This window comes from Microcaecilia unicolor, chromosome 2 (assembly GCF_901765095.1).
Source record: "Microcaecilia unicolor chromosome 2, aMicUni1.1, whole genome shotgun sequence".
NCBI classification, from domain to species: Eukaryota; Metazoa; Chordata; class Amphibia; order Gymnophiona; family Siphonopidae; genus Microcaecilia; species Microcaecilia unicolor.
Window position 1 is genome coordinate 93,334,395 of NC_044032.1, and position 15,291 is coordinate 93,349,685.

The following is a 15,291-nucleotide window of genomic DNA, read 5'->3' on the forward strand; positions in this document are numbered from 1 at the left end:
TCCTCCAAAGTTTATCTGCTTTGGTGTAAGATATTATCATTTGTCCCTCATATATGACAGTGGTATGAAAATCCTAAGCAAGCATAATAATGAGAGATCATGAAAGCTTTAAAGCAGTGTCACTTTCTAGAAAATAATAATTGTGAAACTTTATATATATATATATATATATATATATATATATATATATATATATATATATATAATTATTAGCAGTTCTGTACATTATTTTATGTTACATTCAAAACTTGCATAAATTGTCTTGTTTTCTGTAATTTTTCTCCCAATATACTCCATTTCTCTCCTGTAGTACCTCTGTACTGGAGGGGTGTCACTCTCAATGAAAATAGTCAGTGGAGGACTAGCAAAAAGATGCAAGTCTGCACCACAAGCCCTATATGACAAGGATTAAAGAGTTTTAGAGGGGTATCCTAAAGGACAGACATGACACAAATATTAAATGTAGGGTACAGACAAAGATATAAATAATGCACATAATGCTAACATTTTGCAGTGAAAAAGAAATTCCAGAGCAAAGTATCATGATATGAAACTTAGATGACATCCGCCAAAGCAACAAAAGGAAGCATTTCTGTACTAAATGGGTGACAGATAATTAAAATAGCTTCCCAATGGAAACAGTGGGGCAAAGACAGTTTCAGAATTCAATAAAGACTGGGACAATCACAGAGGGGTCCTTTTACTAAGGTGTGCTGAAAAATGGCCTGCAGTAGTGTAGACGTGTGTTTGGGCACACACAGAATCATTTTTCAGCGCACCTGCAAAAAAATGCCTTTTTAAAACTTTTGCCGAAAATGGACATGCGGCAAAATGAAAATTGCCACACGTCCATTTTGGGTCTAAGACCTTATCGCCAGCCATTGACCTAGTGGTAAAGTCTCACGCGGTAACCAGGTGGTAATGACCTATGCACGTCAAATGCCACTTGGCGCGTGCCTAATACTCGCATCTGAAAATATTTCGGATGACATATCGGATGCACTCAAAAAATGAAATTACCGCAAAAGCCATGTGGTAGCCAGGCGGTAACTCCATTTTGGCGCATGTTGGGCGTGCGTAGTAAAAGGACCCCAGAGCTCTTTAGTGCTAGGTAAGCAAGGGCAAAGCTGAAAGTCATATACCCCAGGATTCTATGGGGCTCATTTTTCAAAGCACTTAAACTTACAAAGATCAGTAGGTTACTACAGGGCTCATTATCAAAAGAGAAAAACATCCAAAAAATGTCATTAAGCAGCATTTGGATGAATTTCCTCTCAAAACTTCCAATTCAGTCTGCAGTGCATCCAAACCACAAGGGGCATGTTGGGAGCGTTTTGGGGGCGGGCTTATAGCATTCCTAACACTTGGATGTTTTACAGCCATAATGGAACAAAACAAAAACGCTAGGGCTGAAACTTTAACGTTTTGGTCTAGACCTGTTTTTTTAGAATGAACAAGACACAAAAGGTGTCCTAAATGACTAGATGAGCACTGGAGGGAATCAGGGATGAGCCTCCCCCCCCATACTCCCCCAGTGGTCACTGACTCCCTTCTAAACCACAAAATATATTGCTTACCGGCCTCTATGACAGCTTCAGATGTTATAAGTAGGTCTATTAGAGCAGTAGTGGAGTGGTCAGTGGAATGCACTATAGAGAGGAAAACCCAGACCCATATCTTACTCTGTTACAGTTGTGGTGGAAAGTGTGAGCCCTTCCACACTCTTCCAAAACCTACTGTACCCACATATAGGTGACCCCTTCACCCATAAGGGCTATTGTAGTGGTGTACAGTTGGGTACAGTAGGTTTTTGGAGGGCTCAGTATACAGCATAAGGAGGTAATGGTGAGATGTGTACCTGGGAGCTTTTATGCAGTGCCCATAGGGTGCCCTATTGCTCTTCTGGGAAGTCATTGTGGTCAGTCTACTAAGAATGCTAGCTTCTCCTACATCCCAATGACTTGATTTTCTAAGTTTTTCACTTGGATGCTTTTTTTTTTTTTAATGGCCCAAAAAGATAAATGCAATGAGCACGAAAACATCTTGAATGTGACCATTTTCAAAAAAAAAAAAGAAAGACAGACAGACATTTGATGTTTCAAAAATGTTCATATTTCCTATTCGGATTTGGGAAGATTAACGCAAAACATCCAAAGTTCGACTTAGACATCATATCAAAAATGTCCCTTCACTAACTTTGAAACTCTAAGTGCTTTGAAAATATGCCTCTATATATGGCGCTTTGAGCTGCGTGTGTAAATTTGGGTACACACCCAATTTGCGCATGGAACTTACTTGAATAATGAACCAATTGGGCAATATCAAGCAATTATCAACACTAATTGGCAATAATTAGAATTTATGCACATATCTTTTTAGGCGTATTCTATAAAGAGGTGCACATAACTTCTAAAGCGTGTACTCAAAAAGGGGGCATGGCCAAGGAGAAGTATGGGAAGGTCAGGCAATTCCTGCAACTTATGTGCATTATTACAGAATTAGGGGGATCCATGCCTAATTTACGCACGGGGACTTACACCAGGGTTTCATTAGTCATGCCTAAATGTAGTCATGGTTCCCAGCTTTAAGGGCTATTCTATAAACCATGTGCTAAGTCAAGTGGTTCCCAAACCTGGTCCTGGAGGCCCCCCAGTCAGTCAGGTTTTTAGGATATCCATAATGAATATTCATGACACATTTGCATGTACAGGCCCCAGAGTATCTTAAAACTCTGCAGCCATCTTGGGTCCCCTCCTTTTTATGGAAGAACATAAGAATAGCCATACTGGGTCAGACCATGAAGCCCAGTATCCTGTTTCCAACAGTGGCCAATCCAGGTCACAAGTACTTTGAAGAAACCCAAATAGTAGGAACATTCCATGCTACCAGAAATGCAAAATTAAAAAAAGTTATCTCACATCCAGTTTTTTCCCTTTGGGTTCCTTTTACAAAGTCATGGTACTGTTTCCCAGCGAGGCAAAAGCGACAAAGTCCATTCAATTCCTATGTGCTTCATCACATTTGCCTTGCGGGAATCATTGCTATGGCTTTGTAAAAGGAGCCTTTTGCATTTCTGTGCTGTTTGAAGAAAAATTTGCTTTTGATGGATTTATTCACGATGTTAGTTTGTCACGTTTGAAGACATTTTTACGATATATGCACATTTTATGGAGGTTCTTTGACCTATGATTAAACTTGCCAAAAAACAGTGTCCTGTTTTATTGGGATGTTTAAGGGCTGTGTGGCATCTGAGGTCTTTTTCCTCCATTTTTGTAAATTGAATGAGTGAATCTATTTGGTCCACTTTCCTGCTTATAATCGAAATAAAAAAAACGCCTATATTGTGACCCAAATCGGGAGATAGACGTTTATCTCACAAAAACGAATAAAGCGGTATAATCGAAAGCCAAATTTGGATGTTTGCAACTGCACTCCGTCGCGGATGCAGACAAAGTTGATGTGGGCGTGTCAAAGGCATGGTGAAGGCAGAACTGGGGCGTGGTTATCGGTCGATCAGAGATGGGCGCCTTTCGCCTATAATGGAAAAAAAATATGCATTTTTAGCGAGAATTTAGGGCACTTTTCCTGGACCCTGTTTTTCCACGAATAAGGCCCCAAAAAGTGCCCTAAATGACCAGATGACCACTGGAGGGAATCGGGGATGACCTCCCCTGACTCCCCCAGTGGTCACAAACCCCCTCCCACCACAAAATATGCCGTTTCACAACTTTTTATTTTCACCCTCAAATGTCATACCCACCTCCCTGGCAGCAGTATGTAGGTCACTGGAGCAGTTATTAGGGGGTGCAGTGGACTTCAGGCAGGTGGACCCAGGCCCATCCTCCCCCCACCTGTTACACTTGTGCTGGTAAATGGGAGCCCTCTAAACCGCCCCCCAAACCCACTGTACCCACATGTAGGTGCCACCCTTCACCCCTTAGGGCTACAGTAATGGTGTAGACTTGTGGGCAGTGGGTTTTGAGGGGGATTTGGGGAGGCTCAGCACCCAAGGGAAGGGTGCTATGCACCTGGGAGCTGTTTTACCTTTTTGTTTTTTAATTCTTTATTTATATTTTCAATATATCATTAACAAGGATAACCTTGCGAACATAAAACAGGCAAGTAATAAGTAATATTAATATTCTTATCCTGCATTATTCAAAACTCAAAAAAGAGAATAAAAAAAAAGAAATGAAGAAATATCTTATACAGGAAAAGAAAATTAGAATTGACTAATCAATTAAGAAACACAATTAACCTTTCTTAGACCTCAAAACACGAGGGGGGAGTGATAGAATTAGAGAAGTAATCAAAAGAAGTAACATTTACAGAAGTAAAAGCTGCCATTTCTCCAAATTATTTTCTACATTTACTTCAGTTGTTTCATTTCTAAAAACGATTTCACTTGTTCCGGTGAAAAGAAATTATATTTAGTTTGACCTAATTTAACTACACATTTAGCCGGATATGCCAAAAAGAAAGATCCCCCAATATCCATTGTCTTTTGTTTCAAAACAAGAAACGCCTTTCTTTTCTGTTGTGTTTGTTTTGTCACGTCTGGATACATCCAGACTTTAGATCCACAAAATTGAGCTTTGGAATTCCGAAAGTAAAGTCTTAAGATATTATTATAAACTTGCTCACAAACCAAAGAAATTATTATTGTAGCTCTATCCAATACTATTTCCATAGATTGTTCCAATATTTCAGAGATATTTTGTAAGTCAGGCATATTCTGTTCAATACCTTGTAATTCCCCCTTTGGTTTAGGAATAAAATAAATCTTATTTATTGGAGGAATAGAGTCTAGGGGAATTTTTAATATCTCAGTCAAATATCTTCGTAATGTGTCAATCGGGGTTACCCCTGTTAACTTGGGAAAATTCAAAAGACGGAGATTAAGCCTTCTATTATAGTTCTCTAACTGTTCAATTTTCCTCCTCATTTCCATATTATCTTTAAGAGCCACATCTTTAAAATCCTTAAGCGAGTCCACTTCTTTCCTCAAAGTTGTCACTTACTTTGTTAAATCTTCTTTTACGGAATCAACAGTTGATTTTAAACCCTCAAACTTGGCATTTAAATTTATAACGTCACCTGAGGTTTTCTGCAGTGTAGTATTCATCCGGTCCAACATCACCCAAAGCATTTCCAGTGTCACCTCCGAGCTTTTTACTGAGGGAAACCGAGTTCCATCAGCTTTCAGAGCCGTTTGTTGCGGTCCTGGGTCCTCGCTGGTTGCCCCTTCCGATACACTTCCGGAATCAGCGGGGTTTCCCTCCAGGGCCGCAGTCGACGCTGGACATGGAGGGATCGTCGAAATGGGTGGTGGCGAAAGGGAGGCTTCCTCTCCCGGCGGGGAACTCGCTTCTCCGAGAACCCCCGCTATGGGATCTACTTCCTTCTGAGATTTGGAGAAACAGGGGAAGTATCGTTCCAGAGACGCTTGGGCCGGGGAAGACGTCAAGGTAGGCTGAGGAACATTCCTTAACGCTCCCTTCCTTTTAGAATGAGGCATTATCACACAAAGGTAAAATAAATTTCCCCAAAACGCTCGGCGCTCTCTACCAACCTATCGGTCTGGCAGCCATCTTGACACGCCCCCCCCCCCCCCTCGTGATTTTCTTACCTTTTTTTTTTTTTTGTAAAAGTGCCCCTAGGGTGCCCGGTTGGTGTCCTGGCATGTGAGGGGGACCAGTGCACTACGAATCCTGGCCCCTCCCACAAATAAATGTCTTGGGGTTATTCGTTTTTGAGCTGGGCGCTTTCGGTTTCCATTATCGCTGAAAAACAAAAACGCCCAGCTCAAAAAAAGATAAACGTCCATGTTTTTCGAAAATACAGTTCAGTCCACCCCTTCACGGACCCGTTCTCGGAGATAAACGCCCATGGAGATAGACGTTTCCGTTCGATTATGCCCCTCTTTGTAGCTTTTGGTGTTCTAAAACTATAAAGTGGTGGATTATTTTTGGCCATTTTTTGTAACATTATCGAATGGTCATTAATACAAACAAAATCAGCCATTTTATGGCTGCAGTAAAAAAGTATATATATTACTGGGGATAAATATTTAAACTAGAAGAACAGATCCCAAAACTATATCACAAAAAACGTTCTTCCTTTAAAATATTTAATTTCTTTTATTACAATACATATATCACATAAAACCACTTATGCTGTGTAAGTTCCGGAACTTGCCCAGTCACACCCTTCACTTCACCACCCATTCACATAAACCTTGTGTGGGCACATTTCTATATATCCATAATCTGTGTCATTTAAGTTGCTGAGACGCTCACAGAGGGTCCTGTGCTGGACTCATGATTCCTAAGGGAAATGTTCCTCCTGAAGAAGGAGTGTTCGAAATGCGGGTCTCGCATCGAGGAACAAAAGAGAGAAGGTGTGAAGAGTTAGAAGGTACTTAAAGTCTGGAAACAGTATGTAAATTCCAGGAAGCCCTTGACACACTGCACTGATTCACTCTGCTGAACTAACACTACTCCAAGAAGAGTGCTGGAGAGACTTTGTTGTGAACACTGTGCTCCTGCTTGATGTGATTTAGAAGATTTTTATGATTTAAAAGGACTATAATTTGAACCTTTAAGGACGATATCTAAGACACAAGTGGAAGATTTGAAATTGAGGAAACAACAATTGGGGAGCATGTACACAGATTATGGATATATAGAAATGTGCCCACACAAGGTTTATGTGAATGGGTGGTGAAGTGAAGGGTGTGACTGGGCAAGTTCCGGAACTTACACAGCATAAGTGGTTTTATGTGATATATGTATTGTAATAAAAGAAATTAAATATTTTAAATGCAGTAAAAAAGGCCACTTTTTTCCACAGCTTAGAAAAAGGACCCCTTAGTGCTTAATATTTTTCAATCATAGGCAAAAAAAAAATTCATAATATTAAAAACCAATCCAAACTAATCAAAAGTTAAATTCTGTAGAACATCAGAAAGCTTTCAAAACATAAATTTAATTTAATTTAGAAAAGCTGAGCTTATCTGAGCATGTCAGAATATCATGAAGGTCTTCAAGCACTTCTGACAGTGACAAGCATTGCGAATATCGTGTCAGGGAAGTTCAAATTTTTGCCACTGCAAAAGCACATTGTATACATAAAACTTGCCAGCATGCTCTATTAAATATATCAATCATTCTTATGCTGTCATTCTTACATACTTCAAAAAGATGCTGATGCTAGTAATTTAAAGCCCTTCCATTCAATCTTTGAAACCAACTTTATTAACATTATTTTACAAATGTTGCAGAGCCTCACATTCAACCCTTCTGGTTCCAGGGCTGCTGAAAGAGAGGGGGGGCCTGGGTCCAGCACCAGAGAGTGGACCCAGCACTAGAGAGATAAAAACCTGGTTCTGAAAGTTCAGTTGCCAAACACATATTGGCTGAAATCTCGGGCCCTTGCTGATTTCTCACTCTTTAAGTTCATGTTGATCTCCTTCCAATCTGCTCTTTTACGCGCCAAACAGGATTATTATATCCAACTGACTAACTCTCTTGGCTCTAACCCTCGACTTCTCTTCACCACATTGAACTCTCTCCTCAAGGTGCCCCCTCCCCCAACTCCCCCTTCATTATCTCCTCAGACCCTTGCTGAATTCTTTCACGACAAGGTTCAAAAGATAAACCTTGAATTCTCTACCTCGCCACCTCTCCCTCCACTAGTCCATTCCCCTCTCTCTCGTTCCCCTCATTCCTTTTCCTCCTTTCCTGAAGTTACTATTGAGGAAACTACACTTCTCCTTTCTTCCTCAAAATGCACCACCTGTTCCTCTGATCCCATTCCCACCCACCTCTTAATGCCATCTCTCCTGCTCGTATTCCTTTTATCTGTCACATTCTCAACCTCTCACTTTCCACTGCAACTGTCCCTGCTGCCTTTAAACATGCTGTGGTCACACCTCTCCTTAAGAAGCCTTCACTCGACCCTACTAGTCCCTCTAATTGCCGACCCATCTCCCTCCTCCCTTTTCTCTCCAAATTACTTGAGCGTGCTGTTCACCACCGCTGCCTTGATTTTCTCTCCTCACATACTATTCTTGACCCACTACAATCTGGTTTTCGCCCTCGCCACTCAACCAAAACTGTGCTCACTAAAGTCTCCAATGACCTATTACTAGCTAAATCCAGAGGTCTCTATTCCATCCTTATTCTTCTTGATCTTTCCGCCGCTTTTGACACTGTCGATCACAGCATATGCCTCGATACCCTGTCCTCACTTGGATTCCAGGGCTCTGTCCTTTCCTGGTTCTCTTCCTACCTCTCCCTCCACACCTTCAGTGTTCACTCTGGTGGATCCTCTTCTACTTCTATCCCTCTGCCTGTCGGCGTACCGTAGGGTTCTGTTCTTGGTCCCCTCCTCTTTTCTATCTACACTTCTTCCCTTGGTTCATTAATCTTATCCCATGGCTTTTTCTACCATCTCTATGCTGATGACTCCCAAATCTACCTTTCTACCCCTGATATCTCACCTTGCATCCAAACCAAAGTTTCAGCGTGCTTGTCTGCTATTGCTGTCTGGATGTCTCAGCGCCACCTGAAATTAAACATGACCAAATACGAGCTTCTCATTTTTCCCCCCCAAACCCACCTCCCCGCTCCCCCCGTTTTCTATTTCTGTTGATGGCTCTCTCATTCTCCCTGTCTCTTCAGCTCGTAACCTTGGGGTCATCTTTGACTCCTCTCTCTCCTTCTCTACTCATATCTAGCAGATCACCAAGACCTGTTGTTTCTTTCTTTACAACATCCGTAAAATCCGCCCCTTTCTTTCCGAACACTCTACCAGAACCCTCATCCACACCCTTGTCACATCTCATTTACACTACTGCAATCTGCTTCTTGCTGGCCTCCCAATTAGTCACCTCTCCCCTCTTCAGTCGGTTCAAAACTCTGCTGCCCGTCTCGTCTTCTGCCAGGGTCGCTTTACTCATACTACCCCTCTCCTCAGGTCGCTTCACTGGCTCCCTATCCGTTTTCGCATCCTGTTTAAACTTCTTCTACTGACCTATAAATGTACTCACTCTGCTGCTCCCCAGTATCTCTCCACACTCGTCCTTCCCTACACCCCTTCCCGTGCACTCCGTTCCATGGATAAATCCTTCTTATCTGTTCCCTTCTCCACTACTGCCAACTCCAGACTTCGCTCCTTCAGTCTCGCTGCACCCTACGCCTGAAATAGACTACCTGAGCCCCTACGTCTTGCCCCATCCTTGACCATCTTTAATTCTGGATTGAAAGCCCACCTCTTCAACATTGCTTTTGACTTGTAACCGCTTGTAACCACTTGCCTCCATCTACCCTCCTCTCCTCTTTCCTCTACACATTAATTGATTTGTTTGCTTTATTTTATTTTTTGTCTATTAGATTGTAAGCTCTTTGAGCAGGGACTGTCTTTCTTCTATGTGTGTGCAGCACTGCGTACGCTTTGTAGCGCTATAGAAATGCTGAATAGTAGTAGTAGTAGTAGTATTTGAGAAAAAGATCAAAGAATTCTAGTCAATCACCCTGAGGTGGAGGATAAAAAAAACACCTCAGTGGGAGCCCCAACCTTCAATTAAGTAAGTGCTCAAGAAGTTTGAATTTGTTTTTCTTTGGACTTCATAATTTTCCTGCTTTGGTAATAATGGTGTATCACTGAAGTTTTGAAACTGTGGACTTTAACAGATTATATTCTTCTGTATCATCATCAATTTTCTCTATTGCACTGTTTGATTTTTTTTAGAACAAATATCTGGGCTATTTTTTGAGTGGAGTGAAAAGGAGTTTGTGATCCCTTAATGTAAAGGTCTCACAGCTATTGCAGGTCCTGCAGAGCTGCCAAGTTGCCCAGACAATAGAATCAGGGACTAGCAATACCACACTCCTTTGGGAAGTAACACTGGGTTGTGGTGAAATAAAATCTCCCTCCTGGAACTGTGAAAGTTGACAGCTCTGGTCCTGTCTTGTTCTCAGACATTTCAATAAGTGATTTTTGCTACATTCTGAAGATAAACCCCTTAATGTCTGCTGGTTGCAATCCCCACTAGTTAAAAGGGGTGTTGATATCTATATCTAGGTCTGTATAGTTATAGGGCAGGCAGGAAGTGAGTACCAGAGTTCTTTGAAATGAGAATAGAATATTTCAGTAGACATGGTCTAACTCGTGTTTTCCCTCCTACCATATGTGAAGAAAAGTTCTATCTATAGTCCCCATCATGCCTTAGAGAAAGCATGGGCAAAAAGGATTAGCATTCAATAAGGAAAGAGGAGCACAGAGAAAAAATGGAAAAGTAGTCAGGACGGCAAAGATGAGAAGGAAAAAAGATAAATGACACAATAAAGTGAAGTGACAGGATTTTGTCAAGTATACCAGTGAAAGGAGGAAATGCAGAGGTAGAACTGTAAGACTGTAAGACAGAAAAGAAAAAGTATCATGTTGGAAAGTAATGTGGAAAAAGGAAAAACACAAGTAGCCACCTGAGTACTTTCCCTATTGCTTTCATCCTTTTTGGATATTCTTCCCTGTGCTCCTCTTTGCTTATCGAATGCTAATCCTTTTTGTCCATACTTTCTCTAAAGCATAATTGGGTATTTTTCCAGTGGCTATAGAGAGAAGGAAAGGTTTTATTCACATGTGGTAGGGAAAATTGACGAGTTATACCAGGTCCAGCTCAAATAGTCTACTCTCAGAGAGCTCTGGTATTAGCATTCTCACCTATCTTATTAAAGCAGGGTTCATGTTACAGAAAGCCTAACTGTAGTTACTACTACTACTACTTAGCATTTCTATAGCGCTGCCAGTTTAACATGGGGAAGGACCATCCCTGCTCAAAAGAGCTTACAATCTAAAGTCAGATGCATTATTATATTAAAAAGTACTCTGGTAAGTTTACTTTCTCACTATCTGCAGATAGAATGCTTTTATTTTTAACATAACAAAAAGGCACTTCCTTCAGTGTTCTTTGAAGAAGACCACATTTGAACTGCCACTGAAACATTATGGTTAGCGCATACAGCACTCTGGTAACCTTTTCATGTGCATACCAGGAGACAGTAACCAATATCTGAGATGACATTTCAACTCTCTAGGCTTAAAGTCAGCATTCACGTGATTTCTAGTAAATATTTCAGTTTAAACTAAGAGTGGGAACAGTGAAGCAGTAGTTCTATGACTTTGCAAATTCATTTCTGAAAGCAGTGGATGACCCCACTGAATGCTAAGTGTGCTGGCCCCTCCTCAACCACCATTTGGTGCTGATATTACGACCAAAACACTGTGTGTTCAGCAGTCACATTTTCCCAAGCTCAATTAAATGGAATATTTTCAGACTGATTGGGTGTAGGCTGTTCTTCTGTTACCTCGGGAAGGCCAAAGGACAGGTTTATGGAAAGAGAAGCTGCTTTCCTTCTGCTTGGCTTGATTTTCCTTTCACTAATGTTTCTCAGTTCTATCAACTATTTCAGCTCCCACGGTAAGCCAATAGCGCAGAAACCATACCGCTGGAACAGCACAGAAACCTAGCTTGCCAGTGCTCAAAGGAAATTATATTCAAATTATACACAAGTGGAGGAGTGGCCTAATGGGTAGTACAGTGGGTTGTGGATCTGGGAACCAGGTTCAGTTCCTGCTACTGCCTAAAACCAGCTCTATGTGACCCCGGGCAAGTCACATAACCTTCCATTGCCCCAGCTACAATATAATCAGTGCTTTTTTTGTGCCGATATGCGCTGGTATGGCGTACCAGCACCTTTTTTCTGAGGGCCGGCTCACCTGCCCGCCTTTAGCTCCCCGACTTTCCATTCGTGCCCTTGTGTTGAAATCTATTTACCCAAAGTCGCAGCGGCGAACCGGCAGTGAAAGCAGCTGGCAGGCAGGCAGGCAGGCAGGCTCGTTTCCTCGTCACTTCCCTCCTTCCCTCTCAGCATCCTGCCTTCCTTTGATGTAATTTCCTTTCCGCGAGGGCGGGATGCTGAGAGGGAAGGAGAAAAGTGATGAGGAGGCGAGCCTGCCTGCTTCTTTCACTGCTGGTTCGCCGCTGCAACTTTGGGTAAATAGATTTCAATGCAGGGGGCATGAACGGAAATTCGGGGAGCTGAGGGCGGGCAGGTGGGGCTGGAGTTGGAATGATCTTGGGGGCAGGTGGAGGCTGGGGCAAGTCACTGGACATGGAAGGGAGGGGGAGGATAGGGGCAAAGGAGAATTGCTGGACATGGAGGCAGTGCCGTAGCGAGGGCGGCTGACACCCGGGGCAGGTTGCCGCTGCGCACCCCCCTGGGTGCAGCACGGCGCCCCCCCCCCCCCTCAGCGCGCACCCTCCCCCGGAGCGCATTCTTACTTAGTTTAGAAGCGAGGGGCGGGCGGGAGGGCCGATCCGCCCCCGAGTCCACGTCGCTGGGAGCTGCGTCGGCTCCATTGGTTCCTTGCTCTCTCTGCCCCGAAACAGGAAGTAACCTGTTCCAGGGCAGAGGGAGCAAGGAACCAATGGAGACAACACCACCCCAACGGCATGCACCCGGGGCAGACCGCCCCACCCCCCTTCCTACGCCACTGCATGGAGGGGAGGGGAGGGGTGAGGAGGGCAGGGGAGAGAGGACAATCACTGGACATGGATGGGAGGGAAGGATAGAGGCAAAGGAGAATTGCTGGACATGGATGGGAAGGGAGGCCAGAAAAGAATCACTGGACATAGATGGGAGGGGAGGGGAGGGCAGGGGAGAGAGGAGAGTTGCTGGACACAGATGGATGGAGGGGAGAGCAGGAGAAATACTGGACATGGAGATGGATAGAGGCGAGGGAAGACAGCAAGGAGATGCACATGGATGGAGGAGAGGGGAGAGAGGAGAAATGCTGGATATGGATGGAGTGGAGGGCAAAGAAGAGAAATGTTGGAGGGAAGGAAAGACAGAGGAAGGAAATGCACACGGATGGAGGGAAAGGGAGAGAGGAGAAATGTTGGACATGGATGGAGGAGAGGGAAGTCAAAGGAAGAAGATAACCATGGATGGAGTGGAAGGGAGGGGGAGAGGAGAAATGCTGTGCATGGATGGAGGGGAGGGAAGACAGAGGAAGAGATGCACATGGATTTAGGGGAGACAAGAAATTCTGGACATGGATGAAGGGGAGGGGAGAGAGTTGAAATGCTGGACGTGGATGGAGGGGAGGGAAGACAGAGGAAGAGATGCACATGGATTTAGGGGAGACAAGAAATTCTGGACATGGATGAAGGGGAGGGGAGAGAGTTGAAATGCTGGACATGGATGGAGGGGAGGGAAATGAGATGAACATAGATAGAGGAGAGGGAAGAGAGAGTAAGTGAGATGAACATGGATGGAGGGGAGGAGAGACATGGATGGATGAGAGGGAAGAATAGGAAGGAGATACATACTGATGAAGATGAGGGAAAGGGAAAAGAGGAGAAAAAAACTGCACATGGATGGAGAAAATAGGCAAAAACTGGATCCACTATACCTCCTCCAGTCACGTCTGTGGAAGACCCAGCTTTTACCTATGGATGTTGAGCAGGAAATGAAGAAGAAAGGAGGAAAGTAAAAAAATAAATGGAAAGGAAGCCTTGGAAACGGAATTAAGGGAATAGCTAGAGAGCAGCAGAATCAGAGACTGGGACCAACATGATGAGAAAAACAAAGTCACCAAACAACAAAGGTAGAAAAATCATTTTATTTTCATTTTAGTGTTTGGAATACGTCCAATTTGAGAATTGACATGTCTTTTTTTGTGCTGGATATACTGGAGCTGTAACAGCTTATAGAAATTATTTATAATGAAAAAAAATCACAAGTTATTTTTTCTCCTATACTGGTATAGTATTTTCAAAGATACCTGTTTATAGGTGCCATGGATGGTATAAGAGGTGTGGCTACTGTGGGTGTGGCTACCGTATAGACGGAGCCGTAGATGGTGACCCCACCCATAATGAGTACCGGTACCTTTTTTCCTACAAAAAAAAGCACTGAATATAATACAATATTGTGAACCCATTAGGGATAGTACCAGTACCTGAAAAAGGAAATTGTAAACCACTTATGTCTAGGCAGTATATAAATACTGAAAATAAATAAATATGCATGCTGTAAAACCAAAAGCAAGGAGAGGGAATGTCGTTGGCACATGTACAGAGGAGTTTCATGGTAAGCTCAGTTCCTGTGTGCATTACCGTGGCAAACCTGAAGGTGAACACGACAAAATCCAAAAAGGTAACAGAACCCCTACATCCAAACAACCAAAACCAGGAGTAGGGGTGGACCTGAAACTTGAAAGGGAAGCACACATTGGAGTTTGATTTATGCACCTTTAAACATAAGCCCACAATTTTTAAAAACTTGGAATGCTTAAATTTAAATGCAAGAAACAGGCACCAATGTGTGCTTTCACTTTTGAGTTTGCTCTGACTTAAGTACATAAGTATGGCCATACTGGGACAGACCAAAGGTCCATCAAGCCCAGCATCCTGTTCCCAACAGTGGCAAATCCAGGTCACAAATACCTGGCAAGATCCCCAAAAAGTACAAAACATTTTATACTGCTTATCCCAGAAATAGTGGATTTTCCCCAAGTCCATTTAATAATGGTTTATGGACTTTTCCTATAGGAAGCTGTCCAAACCTTTTTTAAACTCCGCTAAGCTAACTGCCTTTACCACATTCAGCTGAGGGGAGACATGATAGAGGTATATAAAATAATGAGTGGAGTGGAACAGGTGGATGTGAAGCATCTGTTCACGCTTTCCAGAAATACTAGTACTAGGAGGCATGCGATGAAACTACAGTGTAGTAAATTTAAAACAAATCGAAGAAAATTTTTCTTCACCCAACGCGTAATTAAACTCTGGAATTCATTGCCGGAGAACGTGGTGAAGGCGGTTAGTTTGGCAGAGTTTAAAAAGGGGTTAGACTGCTTCCTAAAGGACAAGTCCATAAACCGCTACTAAATGGACTTGGGAAAAATCCACAATTCCAGGAATAACATGTATAGAATGTTTGTATGTTTGGGAAGCTTGTCAGGTGCCCTTGACCTGGATTGGCCGCTGTCATGGACAAGATGCTGGGCTCTATGGACCCTTGGTCTTTTCCCAGTGTGGCATTACTTATGTACTTATCTCTCACTACCAGCGCTTAAGGGCTTGCACGGGCTTCCTTCTGCTTCCAAATTATATAAAAACCAGCAGATTTTAAAGAAAGAATCATGGGAAATCCTCTCTTCAAATACCCTAATGCCTCCTCTGAGCTGGCATTTTTGTTTTCAGTGGTAAGGTGGCTTTGT